This window comes from Eleutherodactylus coqui, chromosome 8 (genome assembly GCF_035609145.1).
Source record: "Eleutherodactylus coqui strain aEleCoq1 chromosome 8, aEleCoq1.hap1, whole genome shotgun sequence".
Taxonomy (NCBI): Eukaryota; Metazoa; Chordata; class Amphibia; order Anura; family Eleutherodactylidae; genus Eleutherodactylus; species Eleutherodactylus coqui.
Window position 1 is genome coordinate 26,487,386 of NC_089844.1, and position 13,313 is coordinate 26,500,698.

The following is a 13,313-nucleotide window of genomic DNA, read 5'->3' on the forward strand; positions in this document are numbered from 1 at the left end:
TTAAAAAAACGCAGCGATATTTCGATCGCCAGTGTGAAGGCGACCTAACTTTATGTAGTTTTACTTTTGCTGTAATACTTAAAAAAAATAAAATAGCTTTGGAGGGGGAGGAAGAAAAATTCTGCTGCCAACTCCCGACAGCCAGCACATGTTCTGTTGATATGGTTGTGCGAGGCTCATTTTCTGCAGGACGTCTTGTAGTTTTCTATTGGCCCCATTTTGAAGTTTGTGTGCCTTTTTGATTGCTTTATATAACATTTTTCTCTTGGGAGACGGGGTGACCAAAAACGCCTAATTCTGACATTTTTTTCTGCCGACGTTTGCCGTGTGCGATTAATAATGTGTTGCTTTGATACTTACTTAATTTTTTTTGCAACAATTAAAAGAAACGTATTACTTAAATTTTACCTTTGTTTTTAGTCCTTATAGGGGACTTGAACTTGTGATTGTATGATCGCTCATACAGTATAATGTAATACCACAGTATTACATTATACCGCCTTCTGACAGGCACTCTATCATGACACAGGCAGCCATGTGGCCTCTGGTTACCATGAAAACCAAACGGCACCCTACAATTGCATTGCAGGGGGCCAATCTGGACCCCCAAACGATCAGAGCATTTAAATGCCGATGACAGAATTGGCAGGATTAATAGCTGCAATCAGTGTTAGCGCTGAGGGCTGCTTTTGCAGGCGGGTGTCTGCTGTCACAGACAGCTGGCACCCGCCTTGTACTCTCCAGCAGCGCTCACGTGTGACCACAGCTCTGTTCATTCGAGGACGATCTTGTGGTGTGAAGGTAGGCTTCATTTTATGCTTTATGGGGGTCCAACCTCTGGGACCTCCACCAATCCGAGCTGTACCGCGGATGGTTGGGAACGACACAACAAAACGGATGCAGCGCTGCAGCAGCGTTATGTTCCCTTCTTCAGATTGGTGGGGGTCCCGGTGGTCACACAACCATATATCTGTACATCAGACTTCGTTCGCACTTATTCCTTTCTGTCATTTTCCATGGCGTACGCTCTATAGCGCTTACAAAACACCACTCAATGCCAGGAAAGCTTTAGAAACAGAAAGCCGCGCTGCCGGTGTGAACAGCGTGTACGTAACACGTCACGTTCATGCGTGTGGCAGAAAGCAGGACATTCGAAGCTCTACATGGGACATGCACTTACTTCAGACTCCACAGACCGCATTCTATTTGCGGGGTCTACACTACGGGGGGCTGCAGATTCCTGGCGAATGCTCACAACGTTGTAGCAATGCTGCGGTCACAACAACATTACATAAGAGCCGCTCGCCGCGTCCTTATCTTGTCGTCCGGCTTGCGGTTCGAAAGGATAAAAAGTGAAGCTGAACAACTTCCTTTAGTGAGGAGAAGATGGGACGTTTCCTTTAAGGAGTGCCGTGTGCAGCCGCTTATCAGCGCAAATGTCAACACGGTCTGCAATCAGACTTCCTGTAACACTTCACCACGAGGACAAAGTCATCGTCTATGAGAACTACAATATTATGTGCTACACAGTCCGTCCTGTATACCCGTAAGCTTAGTAGATGCATACAGATGATAGGAGATGAACGGAAACCTCCATTCTTTACACTGCAGGCTAAATTCACAAAACAGGAAAATAGAGAACAGAAACAGCCTACATTATATAATATATACACACTGATTGGCCCCTCTCTATAAGGGCCACTTTTTGCCCTTATGATTTGGGCTACCCTATACGGAAACAGGCCGGTCATTGGTACTAGACTAGTTGGGGCTGGGATATCACTGCCAACCCTTGAGGTGTGGGGGGGTTCTCCTTCAATGGTCTGGTCGTATAGGAACATCTGCTGAAAGGGGTCAGAGGAGGATGTCAGGAAACGATCTGACCAACAGGTGCTGCACAGTCAGCTGAAAACAACGCTGCCCCTCCAACTAATGTGTCCGAACACACAACAACCCGCAGTTCCTTATGGCAGATGGGCTATAACCGCAAACGACCATTGTGTCTTACGGCTCATTCACACGGCCCTGATTTCACCCCGCATTATGCAAGCGAAGGAGTCAATGAAAGTACACTGATCATCATTGATCCATTTGCATTAGCGTATATTCATTGTGTGTAGATATGCGCATGAAAAAGATCGCTGCATGCTTTATTTTGCCAACTATTACGCACATTTTACGCATACGTTCAGGGGAGCAAGCCCTAAGAAAAACAGAAAGATGAGACTCCGGGGGTGGGGTGGGGGGGGTGGGGGGGGGGCGGTGTGCGCAATAATTGTATCACTGAGCAGCGGAAAAACATTCCCTGTCAGATGGATCCAGATTTCTGTTTCTCCGTGCTGATGGGAGGTTAGAATTTGCTACAAGCAGCATGAATCGATGACCCTTTCCTCCATCTAACCTGCGGCAACTACAATAAGCTTCCTGTCCGCAGGGGCCGATATTCCTGCAGAACGATTTCATCACCCAGTGGAATCTACACCACGATGAATTACTGCAGTTCTGAAGACCAAAAGGAGTCCAACACGCTACTAGATAGGGAACTCTAATAAAAGGGTCATTCAGTGTATAGGGAATTCCTATAATGTCCAAAAGGAGTTGATCCTTCATCCCGGAGGGACGGTCAAGGATCCACTTTCTTTTACTAAGTTCAAAGGCGTCAATAACTTTCCTGTTCCCCTTATTTATCCAGTAGTGAATCTATAAAGCGCGCCAGAAGATATAACAGGTACGGCCGAGGAAGACAGAGCTTGCAGAAAGGTGACAACCACCATTACAAAGTCTGTAGGGGGCGTCATGCTGCAGGTTCTCAATGCAATGATGGATAGAAGTTGTCCTAAAGGGACAATCCAGAGATTGAATTAACGAAGGTGTTTTTGTTTAAGTTAGTGTTACTTTTTTCTTTAGTACTTTCTTTCTGAAACTCCTAGCCTTTTTTTTCTCAGATGGTCATGTGATCTCAGTTCTTAGCAGCTCAGATCTACTTGGGTTGTGTGTTCAGTTTCTAGTCAGTTGCCCATTTTGTGTGATGCTGTTGCATGAATCCTACTACAGAAACTACCTAGAGGGCACAGCCTCTCCTGCCAGAGTTATTGATGATGATCACACAGGTATAATAGAGGAGATCACAGCTCAACAACCTGATTGTATACTTATGGTCTGTAGCGTATTTATCCAAGTACAGAAGATGATAACCCAACTGTCTGCCCAGCAGGAGGAAATGGTACAGTCTCGGCTAATGCATCATGGAATAGATGTGAAAGTAAAACCCAAATCTCTCACAATCAAGAAGCACCTGATATGCATAAGGCAAGGGGCTACACTGCATGGAAGTGGCTGCAGTACATAGAAAAGACCTCCAGAGTGTGACAGGCAGGCAGGTGAGAGCGGCAAGTATGCAAACAGGTTTTCGCTGGAGAGGCCCTTTAACATCACAGGACATACAGCTATGTCCTAAAGGTTTTGGGGTTTGCCTGAAGCGCGATCAGTCACAGATCCTGCTCCATACACGGTGCGTGCCGGCTGTTTTTGACATTTGACAACTGCCCGCAACAGCTGGCATCAGTGAATGCGGATTGTGGCCGGTTACCCTTTGAATGCCGCTGTCAGTAGCGTATAAATGGTGTGATCCGTATTCCGAAGACCTGAATGTCCCACCCGCGAGATTGCAAGGTGCCGTTAGGTTGTCATGGGAGCCTGGGGCCTGTGGCTTGGCTTGATAGACTGCTTGTGACTATTGGATCGTTAATAAGAAAAAAAATTAGTTTTCCAACAAGTTTTATCAGAAAAAAAAAAAAAGTATTAAAGGTTGAAGAAAAGCCATGTCCCCATATTAAAAAAAACCCCAAAAAACTCCATATTTGGTATCTCTGCATCCATAAAAGTAATACATTAACAGTGAACATTGTCAACCCCCCCCCTAAAAAAAACCCCGCTAGAATTGCACATTTTTTGGTCACCCTGTCTCTAAGAAAGAAAAAAAATGTAATAAAAAGTCGTATATGCTCCAAAACGGTACCAAAAGAAACCACAGGACGTCCTGCAAAAAACTGCAGAAAATATATATATAAATATTTTTTTAAAGTAGTAAAAGGAAAAAAAACACACCACATAAACTTTGTATCGTGTTAATCAAACTAACCCATAGAATAAGTAAAGGTTTTTTGCTGCAGTGCGTATGCCGTTAAAACAAGACCCCTCCAAAGATGGCGGAATTTATTTTTTCCCATTTTACTGCCCTAAAATTATTCTTTTAGATTTTACAGTATATTATAATGAAAATACAACTTGTCCCACAAAAAACTGCTGTCGATGGATAAATAAGAGTTATGATTTCTTGCAAGTGGGGAGGTAAGACCGAAAATGGGGAAAAAAAAGGCAGTGTCATTAAAGTGTTAAATGGAGACTACCCAATTAGGACTGAAGTGATAACCACATACAGTGGCGGGATCAGAGAACGAACACTTCTGTCTCACAGCTCGGAGCACGAAGGACTTATAACGCCCACCGGCCTACTGATGTCCCCACCCGACTGGCATTTTTCAGCAGGCGCAGCGTGTCGCGGGCTATTACACATTTACATGGACTTGCTTTCAGCAGATGCCACTCCTCACTGTATCCCCGCAGCAGGGAGAGAGCAAACACGACACACGTGAAAAGTCAGATGTTAAGTATCGCCAGCAGCTCAAAAAATAAAAATAATAAAATAAGTAGTTCCTTCTATAAAAGGAAAGGTGTCGGTTTGAGGGGTCGGCGCCTCCGGGTCCGCTGGTGAGGACTAGTGCCTGAACGCTCATCACTATGGAAGATCTTTCCAATAACCGGCAGAAGACCATATTTGTGTGTGTGCAAACACTGCATCAAATACTCTGCTGCGCGGAAGGGAAGACGCGGCGCGGCCTGGAATTAAAACCAGTGGGAGGTTCAATAAAATTTTAATGAGCTCGAGGCCTGACAATTCCCCCGGATTGAGGGCTGAATTTTACAGCTGACTGATGGGCAGAGAGCAGAACGGAGATGTGATGAGACGGGGATGTGATTACGGGCGCTCTCAACCAGTGAAATAACCTTCCAGTTCTGCAGCTGCCGCATCAACATGGCGGATGGCGCTATTCTACACCGTGGATGAGCCTGTGCCCGACAGAACAGTTGAAGGGATTGTATAAAGGGTTGAAATACCCCTGCAGCACTTCTTGCAGACAGGCAGGATATCATAGTAATTAGTTTAACTGGGGGGCTGTAGAGCTCTGGGACCCCACTGGCCCATAAAACAACGGAGACACATGACGGTGACCTGCCAGAAGTCATGGGACAGGAACTAATATCATGTAGGACCACTCTAGCACGGAGAAGTGCAGCAACGCAACATGTTATCAGTTCCACAAGTGGATGGAAAACTTCTGGAGGGATGTTGAGCCGTCTGGATGCCCCCCACAGCTCCGGGGTATCTGTAGGTGCAGGACCTCAGTGTGAATGGACCTCTTCACCACATCCTATAATGTTCAACTGAGCTCATGTTGGGTGAACATGCCGGCCGCGCCATTCATAGGAAATCTCCAGAATGTTCCTCCAACCAATTCTGGTCAACTTGAGCCTAATGGCACGGTGCGTTACCTGCTGAAACACCCATCATTGTGGGGGGACATGAAGTCCATAAAGGGCTACAAATGGTCACCATGCAATATAATGTAGCGGGCACAGGTCAATAACATGTTTAGGTGGACCAGTGGATGCAACCCATGCCACGAGAGCACCTCACACCGGTATGGAACCACCATGTTGACAACTGGGGTCCATGGCTGCATGGGGTCTGCGCCGCACATAAAAGGGGGTTATGCTACTTTATAGAGCACTGTGGCTCCTGATACCCATCAATAGGGGCCCCAAAGGCCAACCTTCTCCAAACACTTTCCTATTACGTAAAGTGAATGTGGAATTCCTCTGCGTTTCTTCATTTATCCCAGTCATTTCTGCAGTGTCTACATTGCTCTATGGGGGGGGGGGGGGGGGACCACCACAAATATGACCCCTGTGCCGCCCACCCGGTCCCTGACATAGAGGAACATAGGGACACTCTGCTACAGTGGGAAATACTTATGCAGGACTGCAGCTAATGAAGGAAAGCTCATTAGGCCGGTTAATTGCTCAGCATATGCACATTTACTAATCAGGGCTTTGTCTGGTAAGCAGGCGGTGGTCCGCAGAGCTGACCCCAGAAAACCCAACAACGACCCAGCCTACATTTTTCCATCGCTCTGAAGGCTTCCATACAAAGACATTCCCAGGAAGTAAGAGTCCTTAACTTGTTCACAAGTTATTAAAACGATCATTCCAAGTACTTTTTGTGCGTTTCTGGGAAATCTGGGCGACTACCAACATGGCTGCAGAGTTGTGGATGTTACCCAGTTTCCTAAAGCCCTAAATGCTAATCTGTTGGGTAGTGAGACAAGGTCGGAGCCGAGGACGTACTCGGGGACACGCTAGGTTTACCAGCCATCCAGGAGTTTGGGGAAGCTGAGTGATTACTGTTGTGCCAAGGGCAGCAGCATCGCTCGTTAGGGCTAGCGCATTTTACGTCTGAGCCTGCAATGGGCTAGACCTCAACAACACATGGACTGATAGTAGTCAGTGTGCCGAATCACACATCAGGTTTTTAACATGGACACATTATAAATATGAGAAAAGGTTTTTTACTTTTAATATCCTTGATTTTTTTACAATAAAAGAAAATCTTATTTTTATTCTTGAACTTGCAAATGTTTGACTCAGTATTGCAGTGCGTGGTATTTCTGCAGTCACTATATTAAGACAAGCCACAGGCACATCTTGATAGGCAGAAATACATGGCAGTCCCTGGGGCCCTTAGAAAGCCCTGGGCTGACAATACAACCAAACCACACATTGTAAACACATTGTGGGTGGTGGATCCACAATCAGTGCATTTAAAGTGTTAATAGCCACAATCATTATGGGAGGGCGGGGGGAGCGGTGTTAATTAGTGTCAGATCAACTTCAGTTTCTCCAATGTAGATCTGACAGTTGATCTGCGGCAGAAATCTGAGGCGGTAAATTCACGTGCGGAAATCAAATCAAGAATTGACACGCAGATTATTGTACCGCGTTGTGTGAACTATGGAGCGGATTTATATTGTGGTCAATAGAAAGCCAAAATGGTGAGGAATCTGCAGTCTGAATGGGAGAATTCTCGCCGCGGGACCCGACCCCAGCGCCTGCAGGGAGGAGCGTGTACTCACCTGCGCCTGGCGGCCCCGGCTCTTTCATGTGCCGGCTGCCGGGCAGCCGGCGCATGCGCAGACCGGAGCCGGCGGCCGGGTGAGTGACGTTTCTGTGCGAGGCTCTGCGAGCCCCCGCACAGAAATAGGTGATGCCGCGGTTTGTTTGCCGCGCGGCAAAACCGTGGCCGTCTGCATAGGAGTGCGTATTGTAATGCACTCCTAGGCAGGCTTTTAGTGGCGGAAATCCCACGCATAATCCCGCCGCGGGATTTCCGCCCGTGTGCAGGCGGCCTAAGGCTGTTAAAATCAGCACAGGAAAAGGAAGGACCCTGTGAGACCCTACTGAAGGGGATGTATGAACTCTTGTAGGTCGTTACAGTGTTTCAGGATATCTGACCATCCTATACACCGGGTATACGTCCTATTCTCATGGCTACCAGGACACCTCTAATATCATCAAGTGAGAAACCTACATCAGCTGAGAGCGGGAGAAGAGTTTTGGTATGATTTATGCCAGTTGCTTGTGTAAATTAGATTTATATCTTTGGAGTTGGGGGTCCGCGTCACCTTGTGATAAGCCACATCCACTTTTTTTTTTTTATAAACTGGCATGAGCGGTGCAGATCTAAGAGTTACTAGTTTTTTTAATGCAAACACGGCTTGTGCTAAAATTTGAGATTTTTTTTTTTACTCTACCGTTAGCAAGATGAATTCCCAGAACCTTCTACGAGTATGTAGTGTACACTGTCAAAACACAACCCCGCCCCCAGAAGGCATGCGGTTCCATCTCAGGCAGATCTGTAAATGATGAGAGTTGTGGTGATTAGATGAACGGTCTTGTCAACGGAGGCCCGAAAAGTGGTTTCCCCCTTGGCCTATAAGAGGCTCTCGGAGGCTCCTTGTGTGTAGTGACCTCTTCTTCCACTTGTGTAGAGATTGTTGGCCACTAGATGCCTCTACGACACCGAGAAGAGATGTCACCCCGTTACCAGAGTCTGAGAGGGGCGCATTATTGGGGTGTGAGAAGCTGGATGGTCGTATCGATGAATTATCCCCCACCGGACGTTCTGACCAGACTGTTAGGGGGTGTTTGGACCAGTGGATGTGTGAGGGCACACAAGGTGACCAGGCTCAGGACGCCCCCTACAGACCACCAGTAGAGAGGAGCGTCTGACCAGACTGTTAGGAGGTGTTGGGACCAGTGGATGTGTGAGGGCACACAAGGTGACATCATTATTACAGGACTAGCGCCTCGATGCCTCTCCGTATCATATCTTGAATCAAAGGAAAAGGCAGTACATCAGGGTACTAGAGCCTCCATGCCACCCCGTATCACATCTTGTATCCAAGCTGGAGGTGGTACATCAGGGTACTAGAGCCTCCATGCCCACCCGTATCACATCTTGAATCCAAGCTAGAGGTGGTACATCAGGGTACTAGAGCCTCCATGCCTGCCAGTATCACATCTTGTATCCAAGCTAGAGGTGGTACAACAGGGTACTTGAGCCTCCATGCCCACCTGCATCACATCTTGTATTCAAGCTAGAGGTGGTACAACAGGGTACTAGAGCCTCCATGCCGCCCGTATCACATCTTGTATCCAAGCTAGAGGCAGTACAACAGGGTACTAGAGCCTCCATGCCTACCAGTATCACATCTTGCATCCAAGCTAGAGGCGGTACAACAGGGTGCAAGAGCCTCCATGCCTGCCACTATCACATCTTGTATCCAAGCTAGAGGTGGTACAACAGGGTACTAGAGCCTCCATGCCCCCTGTATCACATCATGTATCCAAGCTAGAGGTGGTACAACAGGGTACTAGAGCCTCCATGCCCACCTGCATCACATCTTGTATCCAAGCTAGAGGCGGTACAACAGGGTACTAGAGCCTCCATGCCCACCTGCATCACATCTTGTATCCAAGCTAGAGGCGGTACAACAGGGTACTAGAGCCTCCATGCCCACCTGCATCACATCTTGTATCCAAGCTAGAGGCGGTACAACAGGGTACTAGAGCCTCCCTATAAGGGGTCAGTTCTCCACAATAAATGTTTTTGCTCTGATATTGTAATCACTCACTTATATCAACGTTATCACAGAGAAAGTTTCCTTCCATCCAACAACTTCTGGTAGGGTGGGGGGGGGGGGTCTGACAATGAGCGTATATGACATTTATTCCAAGAACGGCGCGCTCTAGGCATGACTTTTATCTGGTGTTTTTTTCCATAGGCTTTGCTGTAGGGCTTGAAAACCCAAATGTATAAAATAAAATTAAATAGATGCCTGAAACAAATGTCTTGTTTTTCCTACAAGCGTTTCCCTGGAGAACAGCAACCTTTCGGTTATTATTAGGAGCTGAATCCTCCGGGGTTTCGCGCTGCGTCCACTCTGCGCAGCCACATGTAAGCGGCCGCCATTGGTCCCGATTTGCTAATCCCAGCAGCGTCATCCTCTGGCACATCCCTGTGTCCCCGGGTGTCGGAGCAGATGTCTGGATGCACAGACTCTTCTGATAACCCACTGACCTAGATTCCTGCGCTCCGTCTCTGGGTGGAAGCACAAAGCCCCCAGGGCTCCGTTCACGCAAGAACCGCACGCAGATGTATCAGCAACGCTACCCCGCCAAGGTGATTGGAACACAAAGCGAGTAATAACGAGGCATACAAACATACTGAGACCGAATGCGACATTCCTGCAAATAGCAGCAACTTTACATACAGCAGCGAGCGGTTGACACTTTATCAGGTTGGCTTAGTGGTTTAATTTGCTGCAAGCGTGCGCCATTCTTGCATAATTTTCATGCCAGGTGAAAGGTTTCTCCAGCGGGCAGATGGTTAAACCTGGAAAAAGATACCCTTCCCAAGATTTCTATATTTGGGGAGTGTGCGCCAATGTATGGCGCCGACTCCAGAAACGTAAAATGTCATGACGGCACGGCGCCGAATGAAGATCGTTGAAAAGTTTTTTCTTACACTCTTAGGGCTCACTCACACGGGAGTATGTTTGTTTGGTCTGCAAAATACCCAGCGCTTTTACTACGTGCGGATATACGTATTTGCTGTGTTTTTTAAAATCGCACGTATAGTGCCTACATACGGTCTGCCGAATTTTTTGCATGGAAAAAAACCCCAAAACAGACAAAAAACCAAAACAAAAAAAAACACGTACGCAAGCCAAAATTATGTCCGGACTGTCCCTCCCAGCAACTACGCATGTAACATGAATACACTGCGTATCGGACTAGAATGGGCGTATTACGCGCTTAACATGCGCCAAAATGGGAGACGCAAAGTTTTTTTTTTTTGTATACGCAAAATACACAATGCAGGTGAATGGGGTTTATGCACTAGGTATTACGCGTTTAATACGGACCGAAAATACACCCGCGTGAGTGAGCCCTTAATGCGACATTCCCCACCAGTTGTCTTCTAACCTATCAAATGCGGTCCAAAAGTCCGACTGCCCGTCATCACCAGGCAACCCCATGAATATCAGTAGATGGGTTAACAATCCGCTCGATGCGCTGCGTCTTTAAGAATTTTTTTTCCTCTGTGATTTAAGTCATTTTGCACATTTCCGGAGATGGCGATTTTCGCACTAAAAAGCGCTACTATGAAAGTGTTACCACGCTGCCGTCAGCCGCTGAATGTCTGTAGTCTCATCAGTCAGCATGGAGGATGGAAGTTCACGGGCGCCAACATTCCTGCGCTGCAGGTTACCTTAGAGATCCCCCATCATGTTCCACCGCAGACGAAACCCCACCCTGCTCCTTCTACAAAATGCGCTATCCCTTTAAGAGGACTGTGGCATCCATTCCTCTATGCCTAATAGTTGGCGTGCGGCTTACAATACCTGGCACTGAGCCGTGGTCATGGAGTTACCATCAGGGACCCAAAATCATCCATCAAAGGATCACTAGCACCAACCATTTCATTTTAGATGCATGAGCGGCGCAGCTTCAGAGCCAATGCAATATCTGCAGTGGAGCGCCCCGTCTACCAGCAGCATAGAAGGGGATTCTTTACTGTAAAAGTAGTTACACCAAGGAAAATTCTACACCGAGATGTTGCAATAGCCAATTCGCTGAAAGAACGGACGTGGAGGCCTTTAATAGAAGTGACGTGTGTGGCGTGGCGGAGCCTGCATGCTATTTCAGTGGATGGGATAGAATGGCTCCAATTGTCTCAGATGCAAACGAGGGATGAGAAGGGTTTTAAAAAAATTTAACGTATTTGACCCCTTTTTCTCCGTAATGATTGGGGGAACAACTATGATATTCCCATATAGGAGTATAGCGAAATCCAACAAAATACAATGAACGGCCACTTTATAAGAGACCCCTAACGGACCTCCTTTGGCCTTGAACACCCCAGGAAGTGCGGCGTAGATTTCCCTGGGTGAGGAAATCGTTCTGCAGGAATATTGGCCCCTGCGGACAGGAAGCTTCTTGTAGTGGCTGCTGGTTAGATGGAGGTGCTGACATGTTCTGGCCAGCTGACAGGAAGGGGTCATCGATTCATGCTGCTTGTGCCAAATTCTGATGTCTTATCAGCATGATGAAACAGAAATCTGGACCCATCTGACCAGGAGATGTTTTTCCGCTGCTCAGTGATACAATTTTTGTGCCCTATTGCCCCCTTGAGTCTCGTCTTTCAGTTTCTCTTACTAACAATTGCGCTGGAGCGGGTCGCCTGCTGTTATAGCCCATTCGTGCTAAAGAACGGCGAGTTGTGTCATTCGGACAAATTAGTTGGAGCAATACGATGTATTCAGCTGCTCCTGACTGCAACACTGGTTGGTCAGAACGATTCCAGACATCCTCCTCCGACCCCTTTCGGTGATGAGTTGTTGCCGCCCCCTTTTACTGGATGTCTTTCTGCGATCACACCATTCTCAGTATATTTTCCATGCCTTTAAACAAAGGCATGGAGAATATACTGCCAACCCTTGGCAGTGCGACCCCGGCTAGTCTAGCACCGATGACCCGGCCTCGTTGGAAGTCGCTCAGAAAGTCGGATTTTCCCCATCTATGTGGATTCACACTGAAAATGATCCATGGAAACCTTGTCATGTGACTTTAAGCTGCACTTCAGAGTCACGGGGTTAATTTCCATACAACGCAGCGCAAATCGTGAAAGGGCCAGGGCTCTAATAAAGGGCCCGGTGACAGTCTACGTCCAGCTTCTGTTTCGTCCGCGACAGATACGGTCCTACAGAATCCGGAACGCTTTGTGGATGCGATCAGAGAAGCTCAGAACCCTCTTCAGGAAGGACTGAGAAGCTGAACGCTTTATGATGAAACCTCCCAATCATTATGTCCCCCAGTATGTCGCTTCCCCCGTAAACAATGGCAGGCATAACGCTCTCCGCCGCGGCCTCCGACACTCTTCAGTACAAAGGACTCCAGTGTCTGGCGGATCCCTCGGCTCCGGATATTTGCACACAGCGGCGGCCAGAACGCCGTGTAATCAGAGTTTCTCAATGAAGCTAAAAATGACAGAGAGAGCAGAGAAATGTGAATGAGGTTGGCGTCTGTCACCGCGCCAGCTCTCGTCACCGCAGGAAGACGTCCGCTCTGAGAACACCGTGCCGAAACCTTCACGGCGAGCGCTCTCTGCAAGAGCCTCCATGAATTATAGAGGGTAACAAGCATGAGGGGGGCTCTCTGGAGAGGCCGACGCTGGCAAACGGGAGAAATCAACGCCTTTCTTATTCCTTAAAGTCACGCAGGGCGGGGGAGGGGAGACAGTCACACAGACCGAAGCTATGGACTAGAGAGATGACCAGGACGAGGGACACAAGGAAACCGTACTGCATGCAAAACCCGCTCTCAAATCACAGAAAGATGCAAAAGTATCAGGAGGCCCAGTGTACACTGCAACCTGAAATGGTTGATAACAGGGAGCAAGAGATAAGACACCTGACCATCACCTGCACATTAGAGAGGACCTGTCACCTCTCTTTGGTTTAGTTAGGCCGTCTGGAGCTTGCACCAGCCCCTTGTCCATGAGCGGAGAATCACTGCAATTTTCAGATAGCGGACGACAATTCGCAGCATGCTGCGAATTGCCCAGATCC

At 47.6% G+C, this 13,313-nt stretch overlaps 1 protein-coding gene across 2 annotated transcripts in view; it reads right to left on the reverse strand.

The window, feature by feature from the left end:
* The window catches only part of PTPN4 (protein tyrosine phosphatase non-receptor type 4), a 91,494-nt gene that overhangs the window by 64,611 nt on the left and 13,570 nt on the right, over positions 1 to 13,313 (reverse strand). Inside the window, exon 1 of one of the 2 annotated variants that reach the window (XM_066575356.1) lies at positions 1,181 to 1,338. The exons of the other annotated variant lie outside the window; for it this stretch is intronic. The gene's annotated coding sequence lies outside the window, so the exon portion shown is untranslated. Of the gene's footprint in view, positions 1 to 1,180; positions 1,339 to 13,313 lie in introns of those variants that run through there. 2 annotated transcript variants of the gene reach the window in all.